We start from the raw sequence: 16,684 nt of genomic DNA, 5'->3' as shown, positions 1-16,684 counted from the left end.
TGAAAAGTAGACTTTTTATTTTTATTGATAACAAACCAACAGAAGCTCTTATAAACTTTTAATTTCTCATATTTGGAGCTGATAAATTGTCAATAATTCTAAAAGCTGCATTTGTTTGATACAGACTTTACTTTTCATTCATGAACAACTTCTTTCAGCTGGAAACAAACTGTAGATTCAGCAGAAACAGGTTAAGTTCAATAATTATTGTCAGCTGGTAGAAATGTGAATTATTTACAATAATTGAACCTTTCAGTGATATTACAGAGGTTTGGACATAGTTGGTTCAAACAACATCTTAAACACAACCTCTACAGCAAACAGACATTAAATGAGCCTTTCTTCAAATATCTAAGTACGGTCACGTTTCATTTCATCAACTGAAAGACACAAAACATTTCAACAGGATTTATGAGGTGTAAAAGTTTGTCCCCCTCGAGTTCGGAGACATTTTCAGGCCATCTTGCAGCAGGTTTCCAGAATCTGCTGATGTTTATCAGCCAAAGAGCTCAGTTTGACCTTCATCTGTCCACATGGAAGTGAAGGTCAAAGTTCAGAGGTGAGGACATCATTTCACTACTTCTGACACAAAACATATTGTGACATCACAATCAGTGATTCAACGGTGAACCAAAGAGAAACTTCATCCACCATCAACATTTAAAGCTGCTGTCACTTCCACAGACTCTTCCTCCTACAGAGAACACAGAGACACTGAGGAACCATCTGAACAGAACCCAAATCCAGGATACAGAGGTTCAGTGAATGTGGTGTTGAAGGTGTGGAGGTGGATCAGAGTGTCAGAGGAGATTCTGTAGAAGGACAGAGTGCCAGCAGGACAGTCCACATACACTGCTACTCTGTTGGAGGAAGAGGAGGAGGAAGAGGAGGATGTTACTGTGTTATTGTGACAGACAGAGTAACGACCATCGTCGTAACAGTTCAGACTCCAGGACTGATCGTTCCTTCCAAACCAGCAGTCATCACTGTGTCCTCTCCTTCTGATTCCTCTGTAACTCACTGCTATATAAACATTTCCTCTCCACTCGACCTCCCAGTAACAGCGACCAATCAGACCAGTTCTACACAGCAGCTGCCACCAGTCAAATCTGTCTGGATGATCAGGATATGACTGATCTTCTTCCACCTTCGTCACCTTCCTGTTGTTGTCAGACAGTTTGAGTTTTCCGTTTACTGAGTTTGTGTCCAGTTCAAGTTCACAGAAATCTGATGGAGAGAAAAAGACACGACACAGCTGCAGTTTATCATCTGACACATCTGATGGCTTTTTTCTTTCTTTACTTCCTGACTTGTTGTTCGTTCATAGAAAGTTTAATGATGATACTTTTTGTCAGGCTTTGACTTTTGGGGGACGACATCCAGCTGGATCACTTGAACTAAGACAAAGTAGAATCTTTAAATACGCTACTCTGATCAAGTTTATTATTGCATCTGCTGTTTTAGGATATCTTGACTGATAAAGCTTGGATGGTTTTTGGTAGCTGGAATTGTTTGTGATTGGATTCTTGTTTTCACTCAAGTAACTGAGAGTCAAAGAGAACAAGTTTAGAGTTAAACTGATGGTCTTTTATTCCAATTCTATTAAGGACTAAGTTGTATTTTACTTTCTACCGTTTGAGGTAAAAAGACTCTCCGGGAACAGTTTGGGACCAAATTTAGAGACTGTGTGAAAGTTTTCTTTGTTTAGAAATCAGTGGTGAGTTTCTATTGCTGCCCATTTGTAACACCTGGTGACGGGAGGCCTAACGAGCAGGGGGTGTGGTCTGACCAGCTGTAGCCAACCCTGTTGGAAAACCAGGAAGTGTTTGAAGACTCAGCTTCAGCGTCTATGAGGGCTCGTCGTACGAAGATTCGGAGGACGGAGACAAAGGAGTCTTTTGTTGGAGTCTCCGGGGGACGCTGAGTATAACTACTGCTATCTGAATATGTGTGTACTTTCCGTACCTGTGCGTATATCTACTCGTAGATACTATCAGCCTCCCACTCGTTCACACCAACACCGTCACCTTTCCTCTCTTATCTATCCCACCCGTTCCACACATACCCAACACCTCGTCACAGGAGGACTCTGGAACTGACAGTCAGCTGAAGACAGACTTCATCTCTGGCTTTGATATCCAGCAATCGCTGGACTTCCTTGGTCTCACTGAGACCTGGATCACACCGGACAACACATCCACCCTGCTGCTCTCTCCTCTGCCTTCTCCTTCAGCCACACCCCCAGACCTCCTGGTAGAGGAGGAGGGGGGAGGAGGTGGTACAGGTTTACTCATCTCCCCCAAATGGAGTTTTTCTCTTTCCCCACTTCCACTTCCTACCTCACTGTCTTTTGAGTTTCATGCTGTGACAGTTTCTCATCCGGTCCAATTAAACATTGTTGTCCTCTACCGTCCTCCAGGTTCTTTGGGAGATTTCTTGGATGAATTAGACGTCCTCCTATCAAACTTCCCAGAAAATAGTCCTCCACTTGTCCTTCTGGGTGACTTTAACATCCAGACAGAGAAGTCATCTGACCTTTTCCTTTTCCTGTCTTCCTTTGCTGTCTCCCTCAGTCCTTCTCCTCCTCCTCACAAAGGTTGGAACCACCTGGACTATATTTCACCAGAAACTGCTCCACATCTAACCTCACTGTAACTCCACTTCATGTCTCCGACCACTTCTTTATCTCTGACTCTCTCAAACTGACAACCTGACCACATCAACAGACTCTGGACCTGTCAGTCATTCACTCCCTCTCTCCATCCTCTCCCCCTCCCCTCTTCCTCCTCTCACCCTATTCTCCTCCTCCTCTCTCCTTCCCTCCTGTCCTCCTCCTCTCGGTCCCTCCTCTCTCTCTCCTCTCCCCCTCCTCCACCTCACCCCTCCTCTCTCCCTCCTCTCTCCCTCCTCTCTCCGTCTCCCCCTCCTCCACCTCACCCCTCCTCTCTCCCTCCTCTCTCCCTCCTCTCTCCGTCTCCCCCTCCTCACCTTCTCCTCTCTTCCTACTCTCTCCCTCCTCTCTCCCTCCTCTCTTCCTCCTTTCTCCCTCCTCTCTCCCTCCTCTCTCCCTCCTCTCACCCTCCTCTCCTCCTGCTCTCTCCCTTCCTCCTCTCTCCCTTTTCTTTCCCTCCTCTCCCCCTCCTCTCCCCCTCCTCTCCCACTCCTCTCTCCCTCCTTTCTCCTTCCTCTCTCCCTTCTCTCTATTTCCTCTCTTCCCTCTCCTCTCTTCCTTCTCTCCCTCCTCTCGTTCCCTACTCCTCCTCTCCCCCTCCTCTCTCCCTTCTCTCCCTCCTCTCGCTCCCTCCCCCTCCTCTCCTCCTCCTCTCTCCATCCTCCTCCTCTCCCCCGCCTCTCTCCCACCTCCCGCTCCCTCCTCCTCTCGCCCTCATATCACCCTCCTCTCCCCCTCCTCTCCTCCTCCTCTCCCTTCTCTCCCCCTCCTCTAACCCCCCTCTCTCCCTCCTCTCCTCCTCCTCTCTCCCTCCTCTCTCCCTCCTTCATCCCTCCTCCTCTCGCACTCATCTCACCCTCCTCTCCCCCTCATCTCCTCCTCCTCTCCCTCCTCTCCCCCTCTCTCCCTCCTCTCCTCCTCCTCTGTCCCTCCTCTCTCCCTCCTTTATCCCTCCTCCTCCCCTCCTCCTCTCTCCATCCTCCTCCTCTCCCCCACCTCTCTCCCACCTCTCGCTCCCTCCTCCTCTCCTCCTCTCCTCCTCTCCTCCTCTCGCCCGCATCTCACCCTCCTCTCCCCCTCCTCTCCTCTCCCTTCTCTCCCCCTCCTCTAACCCCCCTCTCTCCCTCCTCTCCTCCTCCTCTGTCCCTCCTCTCTCCCTCCTTTATCCCTCCTCCTCCTGTCCCCCTCTCCTCTCTCTCCTCCTCTCTCCCTCCTTCATCCCTCCTCCTCCTCTCGCACTCATCTCACCCTCCTCTCCCCCTCATCTCCTCCTCCTCTCCCTCCTCTCCCCCTTCTCTCCTCCTTCTCTCCCCCTCCTCTCTCCCCCCTCTCTCTCTCCTCTCCTCCTCCTCTGTCCCTTCTCTCCCTCCTTTATCCCTCCTCCTCCCCTCCTCATCCTGTCCCCCTCCTCTCTCCCTCTCCTCCTCCTCTCCCCCTTCTCTCCTCCTTCTCTCCCCCTCCTCTCTCCCTCCTCTATCCCTACTCTCCTCCTCCTCTCCCCCTCCACTCTCCCTCCTCTCCTCCTTCTCTCTAACTCCTTTCTCCCTCCTCCTTCTCACCCCCTCCTCTCTCCCTCCTCTCCTCCTCCTTTCTCCCTTCTCTCCCGCGCCTCTCTCCCTCCTCTCCTCCTCCTTTCTCCCTCCTCTCCCCCTCCGCTCACCCTCCTCTCCTCCTCCTCTCCCCCTCCTCTCTCCCTCCTCTCCCCCTTCTCTCCTCCTTCTCTCCCCCTCCTCTCTCCCCCCTCTCTCTCTCCTCTCCTCCTCCTCTGTCCCTTCTCTCCCTCCTTTATCCCTCCTCCTCCCCTCCTCATCCTGTCCCCCTCCTCTCTCCCTCTCCTCCTCCTCTCCCCCTTCTCTCCTCCTTCTCTCCCCCTCCTCTCTCCCTCCTCTATCCCTACTCTCCTCCTCCTCTCCCCCTCCACTCTCCCTCCTCTCCTCCTTCTCTCTAACTCCTTTCTCCCTCCTCCTTCTCACCCCCTCCTCTCTCCCTCCTCTCCTCCTCCTTTCTCCCTTCTCTCCCGCGCCTCTCTCCCTCCTCTCCTCCTCCTTTCTCCCTCCTCTCCCCCTCCGCTCACCCTCCTCTCCTCCTCCTCTCCCCCTCCTCTCTCACTCCTATATCCCTACTCTCCCCCTCCACTCTCCCTCCTCTCTCCCTTCTCTCCCTCCTCTCTCCCTCCTCTCACGCCCTCTTTCCCTCCTCTCTTCCTCCTCTCCCCTCCTCTCCCTCTCCTCTCCTCCTTTCCTCCTCCTCTCCCCCTCCTCTCTCCCTCCTCTATCCCGACTCTCCTCCTCCTCTCCCCCTCCACTCTCCCACTTCTCCTCCTTCTCTCTAACTCCTTTCTCCCTCCTCCTGCTCTCCCGCTCCTCTCTCCCTCCTCTTCTTCTCCTTTCTCCCTCCTCTCCCCCTCCACTCACCATCCTCTCCTCCTCCTCTCTCCCTCCTCTATCCCTACTCTCCTCCTCCTCTCCCCCTCCACTCTCCCTCCTCACCCCCTCCTCTCTTCCTCCTATTCTTCTTCTCTCTAACTCCTTTCTCCTTCCTCCCCCTCTCTCCCTCCTCTCCTCCTCCTGTCCCCCTCCTCTCACCCTCCTCCTCCTCTCCTCCTCCTCTCTCCCTCCTCTCTCTCCTCTCTTCCTCCTCTCTCCCTCGTCTTTGCCTCCTCTCTACCTCTTCTTTCCCTCCACTCCCCCTCCTCTCTCCCTTCTCTCCCTCCTCTCCCTCTCCTCCTCCTCTCTCCCTCCTCTTTCCTTCCTCTCCCCCTCCTCCTCCTCTCCTCCTCCTCTCTCCCTCCTCTATTCCTACTCTCTTCCTCATCTCCCCCTCCACTCTCCCTCCTCTCCCTCTCCTCCTCCTCTCCCCCTCCTCTCCTCCTCCTCCTCTCGCCCTCCTCTCCCCTTCCTCTCTCGCTTCTATCCCTCCTCTCCTCCTCCTCTCCTCCTCTCGCCCTCATCTCCCCCTCCTCTCCTCCTCCTCTCCCCCTCCTCTCTCCCTCCTATATCCCTAATCTCCCCCTCCACTCTCCCTCCTCTCTCCCTCCTCTCTCCCTCCTCTCCCCCTCCTCTCACGCCCTCTCTCCCTCATCTCTTCCTCCTCTCCCCCTCCTCTCCTCCTTTCCTCTTCCTCTCCCCTCTCCCTCCTCTATCCCTACTCTCCCCCTCCACTCTCCCTCCTCTCTCCCTCCTCTCCCCCTCCTCTCACGCCCTCTCTCCCTCCTCTCCCCCTCCACTCACCCTCCTCTCCTCCTTCTCTCTAACTCCTTTCTCCCTCCTCCTTCTCACCCCTCCTCTCTCCCTCCTCTCCTCCTCTCCCCCTCCACTCTCCCTCCTCTCTCCCTTCTCTCCCTCCTTTCCCTCTCCTCTCCCCCTCCTCCTCCTCTCCTCCTCCTCTCTCCCTCCTCTATCCCTACTCTCTCCCTCCTCTCCCTCTCCTCCTCCTCTCTCCCTCCCTCCTGTCCTCCTCCTCTCGGTCCCTCCACTCTCCTTCCTCTCTCCCTCCTCTGTTTTATCTGCCCTCCCTTCAACTGACTCTTTCTCCCTCATGCATCCTAACTCAGCCACAGACACTCTCCTTTCTCCTCTGTCTTCCTCTCTTGATTGTCTCTGTCCTCCTCCATGTCCTCCAGTCCTCCCCAGCTCCGTGGTTGTCTGAGAGACACTATGAGAGCAGCAGAAAGGAAATGTAGAAAATCTAACCACCCTGACGACCTGCTCACTTATCAATCTCTCCTCTCCTCTTTCTCTGCCTCGATTTCTGCAGCCAAAAGCTCTTTCTACCAAACCAGGATTCAATCCTCATTTTCCAATCCCAAAAACCTCTTCTCCATCTTATCTAACCTCCTTGACCCCCCCCCTCTCCTCCCTCCTCCCTTCTACCAAGCCACTTTGTCAACTACTTTACTAAAAAGATAGATGATATATGCTCCTCATTTTCAAACCCAGCTTTTGTAACTACATGTCCATCATCTTCATCTTCATCCCCTTCACTTTCTTCTTTCACCCCCCGTCTGCCAATCAAGTTGTTACCTTGGTAACGTCCACCCCGCCTTCACCCCATCCCATCTCACATTCTCCAGTCTATTGCTCCAGACCTTCTTCGTTTTCTCTCCATCTCATCAACACTTCTCTGTCAACGGTCTGTTTCCTGAACTCTCTGAAGGAGAGAGTGAACCCTCTCCTGAAGAAACCCCCCCTCAACATGTCTGAAGTAAACAACTACAGACCGTCTCTCTTCTTTACTTTCTTTCCAAAACTCTGGAGCGAGCTATCTTCAACCAACTCTCCTCCTATCTCCACCATAATAACCTTCTTGACCACCAGTCTGGTTTCAACAGACCACTCAACAGAGACGGTCCTCCTTCTGTCTCTGAGCAGCTTCACACTGCTAGAGCAGCCTCTCTCTCCTCTGTCCTGATCCTTCTAGACCTTCTGCTGCATTTGACACAGTGAACCACCAGATCCTTCTTTCCTCCTTCAGGACCTCGGTGTCTCAGGCTCTGCTCTCTCCCTGTTCTCATCCTACCTCAACGACCTCACCTACCGGGTAACTTGGAGAGGATCTGTGTCTGAACCTTGTCCTCTCACTACTGGTGTCCCTCAAGTCTCCGTCCTGGGTCCCCTCCTCTTCTCTCTGTACACCAACTCTCTCGGCTCTGTCATTAGCTCGAATGTCTTTTCCTACCACAGCTTTGCTGATGACACCCAACTGATCCTCTCTTTTCCCCGATCTGAAACACAGGTAGCAGCATGAATCTCTGTCTGTCTGACTGACATCTCTCAGTGGATGTCCTCACACCACCTGAAAATCAACCTCCACAAGACTGAACTGCTCTTCCTTCCATGGAAAGACTCTCCCACCCTCGACCTGACTACTACCTTCAACAACTCTGTTATCCCGACCCTGACTGCTGAGAACCTCGGTGACACTCGACAGTCAACTCTCTCTTACTGCCAACATCACTGCAACAACAAAAAGAAACACACCTTCTCCTCCTCCTTCTCCTCCTCCTCCGCTCCCTTGACTGGTTACCAGTTGCCGCCCACATCCGTTTCAAAACATTGGTACTTGCGTACCGTGCTGTGAACAGATCAGGTCCAGTCTACATCCAGGACATGGTCCAACCTTACATCCCAGCCCGTTCACTCCACTCTGCATCGGCCAATCAGCTTGTTGCTCCTCACTGAGCTAAACACTCGACAAAATCACGACTGTTTGCTGTCCTGGCTCCTAAATGGTGGAATGAGCTCCCCAACAACATCAGGACAGCAGAAACTCTGAACATCTTCCGCCGCAAACTAAAAACACACCTCTTCAGACTTTAACTTGAATAGGAGAACTTTAGCAGCTGAAAATGAAACTTACTTTTAGCACTTTGTAGTTTGGCTTTCTTGAAGAAATTGTATTTTCTTGATTCTTGTTGTTCTGGGTTTGTACCCTCATGGTTGAAAAGCGTCAGCTAAATGAAATGTAATGTAATGTAACGTGTATCAGTCAAACTTACACTTCCTCAGACCAGGTTTTAACCACTGCTCTCCACCATGGTCCACCCTGGAGGAAGAAACAGTCACAATGATTTTCTATCCAACAGGAGTCCTAACTGCTGTTCAACATGAAGCAGAGTTCCTCAGTTTGTCAGTGAGACACAAACAGGCTGAAACTCATCAGTGTCAACTGTCTCTGATGGTTTCACTGCTGTCTGTGAGGAAAACACCTGAAGAAGAAGTGATGCAGAAATAATCAGAGAGCTCACTCTCCACTGATCTGCTCTGTTTTTATTGATGTCCTCCCACATGTGAAATATTGGTCTCTGCATGTTGTCCCTTAAAATGAACAGTTTGACCAACATTCACATGAACAGCTGAACTGTTTTCAGACTGTTCACAGATCAGTCCAACCACCACATTCAGTTGGTTTGTGTAATTTACATGTTCAGAATCGAGGGTGTAATGATGGAGGGAGTCAGCTGTAGAGACTGAAGCTCTGGGAGGAAAAGTTATAACTCTGGACTGCAAAATAAAACTGACTTGATTTTAGAACTTCATATAAAAACGAGTTTATTTCACAGTGAAGACTGAGGCCAAACTTTGAGTCCTGAACTTCTAAAAATTTGTGTGAACAGAAGTTCATCTCATGTTTATTAGTTGTTGAGATGAATGAGTTTGGACCAAAGTGGTGATCGACTGATGAACACTGTCGTCCCTACAGCCAGGCTGATAACATGGTTCAAGATGAGAAGGATTTGACACCAACTTCACAATGTTTATAATGAACAGCTGTTTCCATTGGATAAAAGACTTCTGAGGATCCACATGTTTCCTAACTCAGACCTCCTCACTCCTCTGAACAGAAACAAGAGAAACAAGTCATCCTTCATGATGATGGACCTGAGCAACAACACATGAAGTCAAATCAATGAGACAAACCTGCACTGTGTGAGCTCTGGTTGTCTGTCCATACCTGAGAGTGTCCAGTCTGCAGTGAGAATCCTCCAGACCAGCAGACAGCAGCTTCACTCCTGAGTCTCCTGGATGATTGTAGCTCAGGTCCAGCTGTCTCAGATGGGAGGGGTTGGAGCTCAGAGCTGAGGCCAGAGAAGCACAGCCTTTCTCTGAGATCAGACAACCTGACAGACTGGAGTCAGAAAAATATCAACTCCAGAAACAAGAAGGAAAATCTTACAGACGTTGAACATCTGCACCAATATGAACTTAAAGAAAATTTAACTGATCAACAACCAGATATTTCCTGACCTGAGAGTCTCCAGTTTACAGTGAGGACTCTCCAGACCAGCAGACAGCATCTTCACTCCTGAATCCTGAAGGTCGTTGTTACTCAGGTCCAGCTCTCTCAGACTGGAGGACTGGGAGCTGAGAACTGAGGACAGAGTTTCACAGCTTCTCTCTGACAGGTTACATCCAGTCAGCCTAGAGAAGAATTAACAATGAACACAAACTGTTTTATTTGTTATTTACAAAATGAAACATGTTTGAAATGGTTAATAAATCCTCGTACAGAGCTTTGTTGGAGGCTTTGACCACTGGCAGCAGCTTCAGAAGAGCCTCCTCTGAAGCTGAGTATTTCTTCAGGTCAAACACATCCAGATGTTCTTCTGATGACAGTAAGATGAAGACCAGAGCTGACCACTGAGCAGGAGACAGTTTATCTGTGGAGAGATGTCCTGATCTCAGGGACTGTTGGATCTCCTCCACCAGAGAACGATCATTCAGTTCATTCAGACAGTGGAACAGATTGATGCTTCTCTCTGCAGACAGATTCTCACTGATCTTCTTCTTGATGTACTGGACTGTTTCCTGATTGGTCTGTGAGCTACATCCTGTCTGTGTCAGCAGGCCTCGTAGAAGAATCTGATTGGTCTGCAGTGAAAGACCCAGAAGGAAGCGGAGGAACAAGTCCAGGTGTCCATTTGGACTCTTTAAGGCCTTATCCAAAGCAGTCTGGTAGAAAAGTGTTGGATCAGGTTTCTCTCCAAACAGTTTATACCAGGATCTTCTTTGTTTTTCCAGCAGATTGACAGCAGAGTTGATGAAGGTCAGATGGACGTGAAGAGCAGCCAGAAACTCCTGAACGCTCAGATGGACGAAGCAGAACACCTTGTCCTGGTACAGCCCGCTCTCCTCTTTAAAGATCTGGGTGAACACTCCTGAGTACACTGAGGCTGCTCTGATATCGATGCCACACTCTGTCAGATCGGATTCATAGAAGATCAGGTTTCCTTTCTGCAGCTGATCAAAAGCCAGTTTTCCCAGAGACTCCATCATCTTCCTGCTCTTTTCATTCCAGTGTGGATCTGTCTCAGCTCCTCCATCATACTTGACCTGCTTCACTTTGGCCTGAACCACCAGGAAGTGGATGAACATCTCCGTCAGGGTCTTGGGCAGGTCTCCTCCGTCTCTTCTTTTCAACACGTCCTCCAGAACTGTAGCAGTGATCCAGCAGAAGACCGGGATGTGGCACATGATGTGGAGGCTTCTGGATGTCTTGATGTGGGAGATGATGCTGCTGGCCTGCTCCTCATCTCTGAACCTCCTCCTGAAGTACTCCTCCTTCTGCGGGTCAGTGAACCCTCTGACCTCTGTCACCATGCCGACACACTCGGCAGGGATCTGATTGGCCGCTGCAGGTCGTGTGGTTATCCAGAGGCGAGCGGAGGGAAGCAGTTTCCCCCTGATGAGGTTGGTCAGCAGCACATCCACTGAGGTGGACTCTGTAACATCAGTCAGGATCTCATTGTTGTGGAAGTCCAGAGGAAGTCGACACTCATCCAGACCGTCAAAGATGAACACAACCTGGAAGTGTTCAAAGCTGCAGATTCCTGCTGCTTTGGTTTCAGTGAAGAAGTGATGAACCAGTTCCACCAAACTGAACTTTCTCTCTTTCAGCACATTCAGCTCTCTGAAAGTGAACGGAAACATGAACTGGATGTTCTGGTTGGTTTTGTCTTCAGCCCAGTCCAGAGTGAACTTCTGTGTTAACACTGTCTTCCCGATGCCAGCCACTCCCTTTGTCAGCACTGTTCTGATTGGTTCATGTCTTCCTGGTGAGTCTTTAAAGATGTCTTCTTGTCTGATGGTTGTTTCTGGTCTGTCTGGTTTCCTGGATGTTGTTTCAATCTGTCTGACCTCATGTTGATCATTGACCTCTGCAGTCCCTCCCTCTGTGATGTACAGCTCTGTGTACATCTCATTCAGAAGGGTTCGGTTTCCTGCTTTAGAAATCCCCTCAAACACACTCTGGAACTTCTTCCTCAGGTTTTTCTTGATTTGTCGACACACTGCAGGATTACTTCCTAAAAAACATACAAACAAACAAGTGAATGTCTCAGTAAACCTGAAGAAAAACCTTTTAAAATTGTAAATATTTTGTCTCCGTGAAATCAATTCTTCACTTCAGTTGTGGACAAACAGTTTCTGACTGTTTTCAGTCCAGAAGAATTCACAGATGTGATGAAGATGTTTGCATCATATTAACAGCAGAGTTTGGAAATCTAAGTTTCTCCCATGTTTCCTCTTTCCATCATGTTCCAGCTGTTAAAATCCTCTTACTGCTCTGCAGACGGTCAGCCAGCTCCTCCTGCTTCAGTCTCCTCAGGAAGTGCAGTGTGATCTTCAGAAATGACTCTCTGCTCCTCCTCTGCTCTTCATCCTCACCCTCCAACACCTCCTCATCCTCACTCTGACACTCTAAGCATTCTGGATAATCTGGACTCAGAATTTTCTGCATCTTCTTCAGCTCGTTCTTTACAAAACTGATCATGTTCTCCTCCAGCAGCTGAAACAGAGAAATATATCAACTTTAATACACAGAACGTATCAGATCATTTTAAATATGGACTGAAATCCTGCTGGTCTACAGAGTGCAGCAGGGAGAATGTGAGTTTTGGTAATTCACTATTTAGTTTGTGTGTTTACACACCAGAAATATGGAGTCCAGGTTTGTTTCAGGAACGTCTGAGTCCTGCTGATCAACTCTGTAAAGTCAACATCAAAACAGAAGATGTTTGGTCAGAATTAATCTAGAAACATAAAGTAAAGAGACTTCATGTTTTTAGTTACCAAGACAACCAACACCTGACAGAAGCTGAACAGGAAGACAAAACATCCTTTTTAAATCACTAATCCAGTCAGACGCCAGTATTTCTCATTCTTACCTTTGATCATCAGACTTTTATCAACCTTTGGATTCAGTGGGTTTAAACCCTGCAGGTGATGTGCAGGAGATTCTCTGTTGCTGCTTCATGATTCAAAAAAACTCACTCAAAGCTCGGCCTGAAGTACTTTTTCTGTATCAAACTTCTTCTGCTTGCCTTAATTAGTTTAATCAATGTAAATACAATTTCTTTTTTTTATATATATATCATATATTTGCAACCCCTCCCTACAGGTTTATATTACAGATATGATGTTCGGGTCAATTTGACCCGGCAGTGAAAGTTGAGGCTGTAAGGGGTCAAAAGTGTCAAGTTTAGATCATTTCTTTCTTTGAAAATGTGAGACAGTCTTTATTACTTCCTCCCACCATGTTTCACCCCATTTCTCTCACTCACTCACACACACACACACACACACACACACACACACACACACACACACACACACACACACACACACACCTATTTCATCCCAATCTCACACTCTCTCTTTCTAACTACAACCTGTGTTAGAAATACAGATACTGTTTTGAAGTGAACCTTTTCTTTCCTGCAGGAAACCTCCACCCACACTTAGCAGGAGAGGGCCGAAACATACAAAATGGTGTCTTAGGAGTCCTACCAACTATACACTCTGCAGATACAACTCAGCAGCTTACTGTAGGACAACATGAGCAACAGAAACTAAAGGATGACCGCCCTGGAGGCTCTGGAGCACATCCTTGATCACGACAGTGAAATAGAGGAGGATGTGTCTGAAGATGAAGACCATGTTGAGGTCAATTCAGATTATAATGGGACTGATTATGAACCATCAGATGAGGAAAGTGATAAACCTGTTCCTCCAAGCGAGACATTCGTGTCAACAAATCATGAAATACAGCGGTCATCCTCACCTGATACACATCAGCTGAGACCGTCTGCCAAAAACATTGTAAAGACAGTGCCAGGCCCAACCAGGATGGTAGTGACTCGTATCACAGACATCAAGTCAGCTTTTGAGCTGGTCATTCAAAACTCAATACAGAAAGTCATTGTAGAAATGACTAATCTAGAAGGGACACGTGTTTTGGGGGAGAAGTGGAAGGAGCTGGATGAAACACAATCCTTATGACTCATTTGGCTTGATTTTGAGTGAGCGGGTCAATATAACCCTGAACAGCAGAGATGTCTCATCTCTATTTATCTACATCACCCCATGAAAAAAAGAACGTTTCAAGATGCAAATCAAATTGATGAAAAAATACATGATATGGTAGACTAATGAGATTTATATCTAGGTTTTTCCAGTTTACCTAAAAAGTAGTTTGAACATGTATTTTTCATGAAAACGAGTGAGTTATCTTCATTGAACTATGATCTATGGAGGGGTGAATAACTCCATTCCACTAAACACTGATTGAATTGTTAGTAATGGTGTTGGTGATGAGGTACAAACTATATTTATTAGGATTCTTTGGTTTCTGACAACTTTTGGATGATTAAACATGCACCGGGTCACATTGACCCGGGAACATCATTGCTGTACCGAAGAAACAAACATAACAGGAGGGTTAACAAGCAGCTGCCTGAATACAGGTCCAGTTATAAATCTTCATTTTTTTACATTATTACCTTTGTTCAACAGACTGGTGTCCATCTTTGAAGTAAATAAGTCGTCCCATAGACCGGTCACTCTTCATGGACACACAGCTGGGTTCAGGAGAATCTGGTTCCTGCTGAAGGATCCTGATGGAAACAGAGATGTGGAGCTTTCAGTTTTAACCCTGCAGATTGTGTGTTTTGTTGGACGCTAACAGAAATATGAATACATCCAGTGTGTTTCCATGAACCTGCAGTTCCAACAAACTGGCATTGCTGAACTAAAGAGACTAAAGAATCTGAGTCTGACGTCCTTTGATCCTCTGAGCTGAGGTGATCCCACCCCTGTGATCTTTGACCATTTTCTTCTTGTGGGCCTCTTTAATTTGATCTTCACTGTCAGCTCAAACATGATGGCCTGCTCTGAGGTTTCTGACTGGAGGACCACGTCATGCAGGGTTACTTGTTACAGACAACTCTTCCTCCTCTCCAGCTCCCTGAACAGATTTCCTTCTGAGTCTCTGTGTGAAGACAGTTTGGTTCCTTTCAACGAACATACAGATTCAACTGCCTGAGATCATCTGTCCAAGCTGCCAACTGTCTCTCCAGATGTCTCCAATCTTCTATCGAGGTGAATAATAAGTTCAACACAAAGACGTTATGACATCAGGAGGGTTTGAAACCAAAAGACAAACTTTAAACATTATTACCTTTGTTTAACAGACTGGTGTCCATCTTTGAAGTGAACAGGTTTGTCCATAGACCGGTCACTCTTCATGGACACACAGGTGGGAACAGGTTCAGGTCCAGGTCCAGGTCCATGTCCAGGTCCAGATCCAGGTCTAGGTCCAGGTCCAGGTCCAGGTCCAGTAGGTCTGAGCTGCTGCTTTGTTCTTCAACAGAACACACAGAGCTCTGAGTGAGAATAATGATGGTGCAGTGATGTGAGTGCTGAGCTGTGACGTGGAGAAGAGTCGTGGACAGTTAGAGACGGTCGTCTCACCTCTGAGCTTCGGTCCGGCTCTCATGTTCCCCACACAGAGTGGTTTTAGAGGGACGGACTCCGTCCTCTCTGTCCTCCCACTGGTCCATAGCAGAGCCCACAGCTTCACACAAACACAACAACCTGCTCAGTACGTACAACAACATTCACACTACAACAGTGTCACTCTGGATTCCACCACCAGAGGGCGCCAAAGTAAACACAGTTCAGATCCTGTTCAGATTTCCACTGAGGATGGATGTTAGGAAACAACATGAACTCTCTTCATTTCTGTCCAGGTGTGTTTTTCTGATCTACCTGCTAAAAGTTATATTTCACTAGTTTAAAGGAGGTGATGTGATGAATTCAGGCAGAAGTGAATGAAATCCTCACCAGGTGAATTCAGATCCCGTCACAGAGTCGTTCTACCTTCACCTGCAGAGGAAACACAGAGAGAGAAGCTGCTGCTGATTCTGCTTCATCATCAGTCTGACGTCTTCGTCATCCTCTCAGAACCTCACTGTCAAAGTCTGGAAACTTCAAGATGACAGAAAACCAGAGTTCATCTCTGATCACAAGAAAATAAAATATCTCAGAGTCCAAAGATAAATGTGAATATTTCTATCTGCTACATGAAAGAAGGAAAGAACAGAGAGTCTGTAAAAGTATTAAACCTAAACAGGCTGTAACTTTTCTATAAAAGTTCATATTTTCTTTGACTTGTAAAATCTGCTCCATTTGGAGGAGCTGAGGCTGTTTTTCAGCGACGCCTCCATCTGTGTTGAAGCTCAACAAAGAGCTGAGAGAGTCTGAACAGATCCATGAAAACATTCAACACAGCTGTAGTTTCTAAGAGTCGCTGATGTTGAAATATGACCTCAGTGAAAAACATCTTTTTAAACTGTTTCTGTAGTCGTGTCGTATTTGATGTCTTTGCTGTTTAATCATTGATGGATGATAACGATGTCATCACAGAAGGTTTTATCATTTTATAGCTGCAATAAAAGAACTTTGAACCTTGTTGTTTTTTTATGAATCCCACATCATCTACAGCAAAACATTCATCAGTGAGACAGTGAGAATATAAAACATGTTTCTGAACACATGATGCAGACATGATGTGAAAAACATGCTCCGTTATTCCAGAAAGAGAATTGAACGTGTTTCTGTTTCCTCCTCACTGTGAACATTTTCAAAGATCTCTGACTGACTGTCACATATTTGATGACTTTATTACCTGTTAATAACCAACCAGTCCAGCTGTGAACAACGTCAGACCGGACAGTGAACGCTCCCCACTAACTGAATCACACGGGCCGTTAAAATGATCGACGGTTTCAAAGTTACTGAACATGTCGACTCTTCATGCGGTCGCAACAGAAAACACAGAACGAGTTCAGGAAAACTGAGCTGGGTTTAAAAGTTCAGGAGCTGCTTCAGAAGAGTCAGCGTTGATCTGACAGACAGCGACGGCATTTTTATTGATCGGACCGGTTCCATGTCAAAAACCTATCAGATGAAGATGGAAACTGTTTGTTACCTTCTGATGGAGGAAATAATCGTCGTGAAGCCGGCGAGTGAAGAAGTTAATCAGCAGCTTTAAGATGGAAACCGAGCAGAGAAAGAAGAAACATGGAGCGGACAGCAGGACGAGTTCAGACGTCTCTCAGCTCTCTGACTTCTTCAGACTGAAGTCTTCTTTCAGGAAATCTGATCCTTCAGACCTTTGGAATAAAGATTAAACATTAACAGACATCATAACTCCTTATCAGCTGCATCATAAAGA

The 16,684-nt window shown here is 47.6% G+C and overlaps 1 pseudogene; it reads right to left on the bottom strand.

Moving 5' to 3' along the window:
* Window positions 1–158: 158 nt before the first annotated feature.
* Window positions 159–16,607, bottom strand: LOC138212252 (protein NLRC3-like; annotated as a pseudogene).
* Between the last annotated feature and the right edge of the window lie 77 nt (window positions 16,608–16,684).

The sequence above is a fragment of the Embiotoca jacksoni genome, unplaced genomic scaffold, assembly GCF_022577435.1.
Source record: "Embiotoca jacksoni isolate LCO1_2020_lvr unplaced genomic scaffold, fEmbJac1.0.p SCAF_54, whole genome shotgun sequence".
NCBI lineage: Eukaryota > Metazoa > Chordata > Actinopteri > Embiotocidae > Embiotoca > Embiotoca jacksoni.
This window is presented reverse-complemented; position numbering and strand designations above follow the sequence as displayed.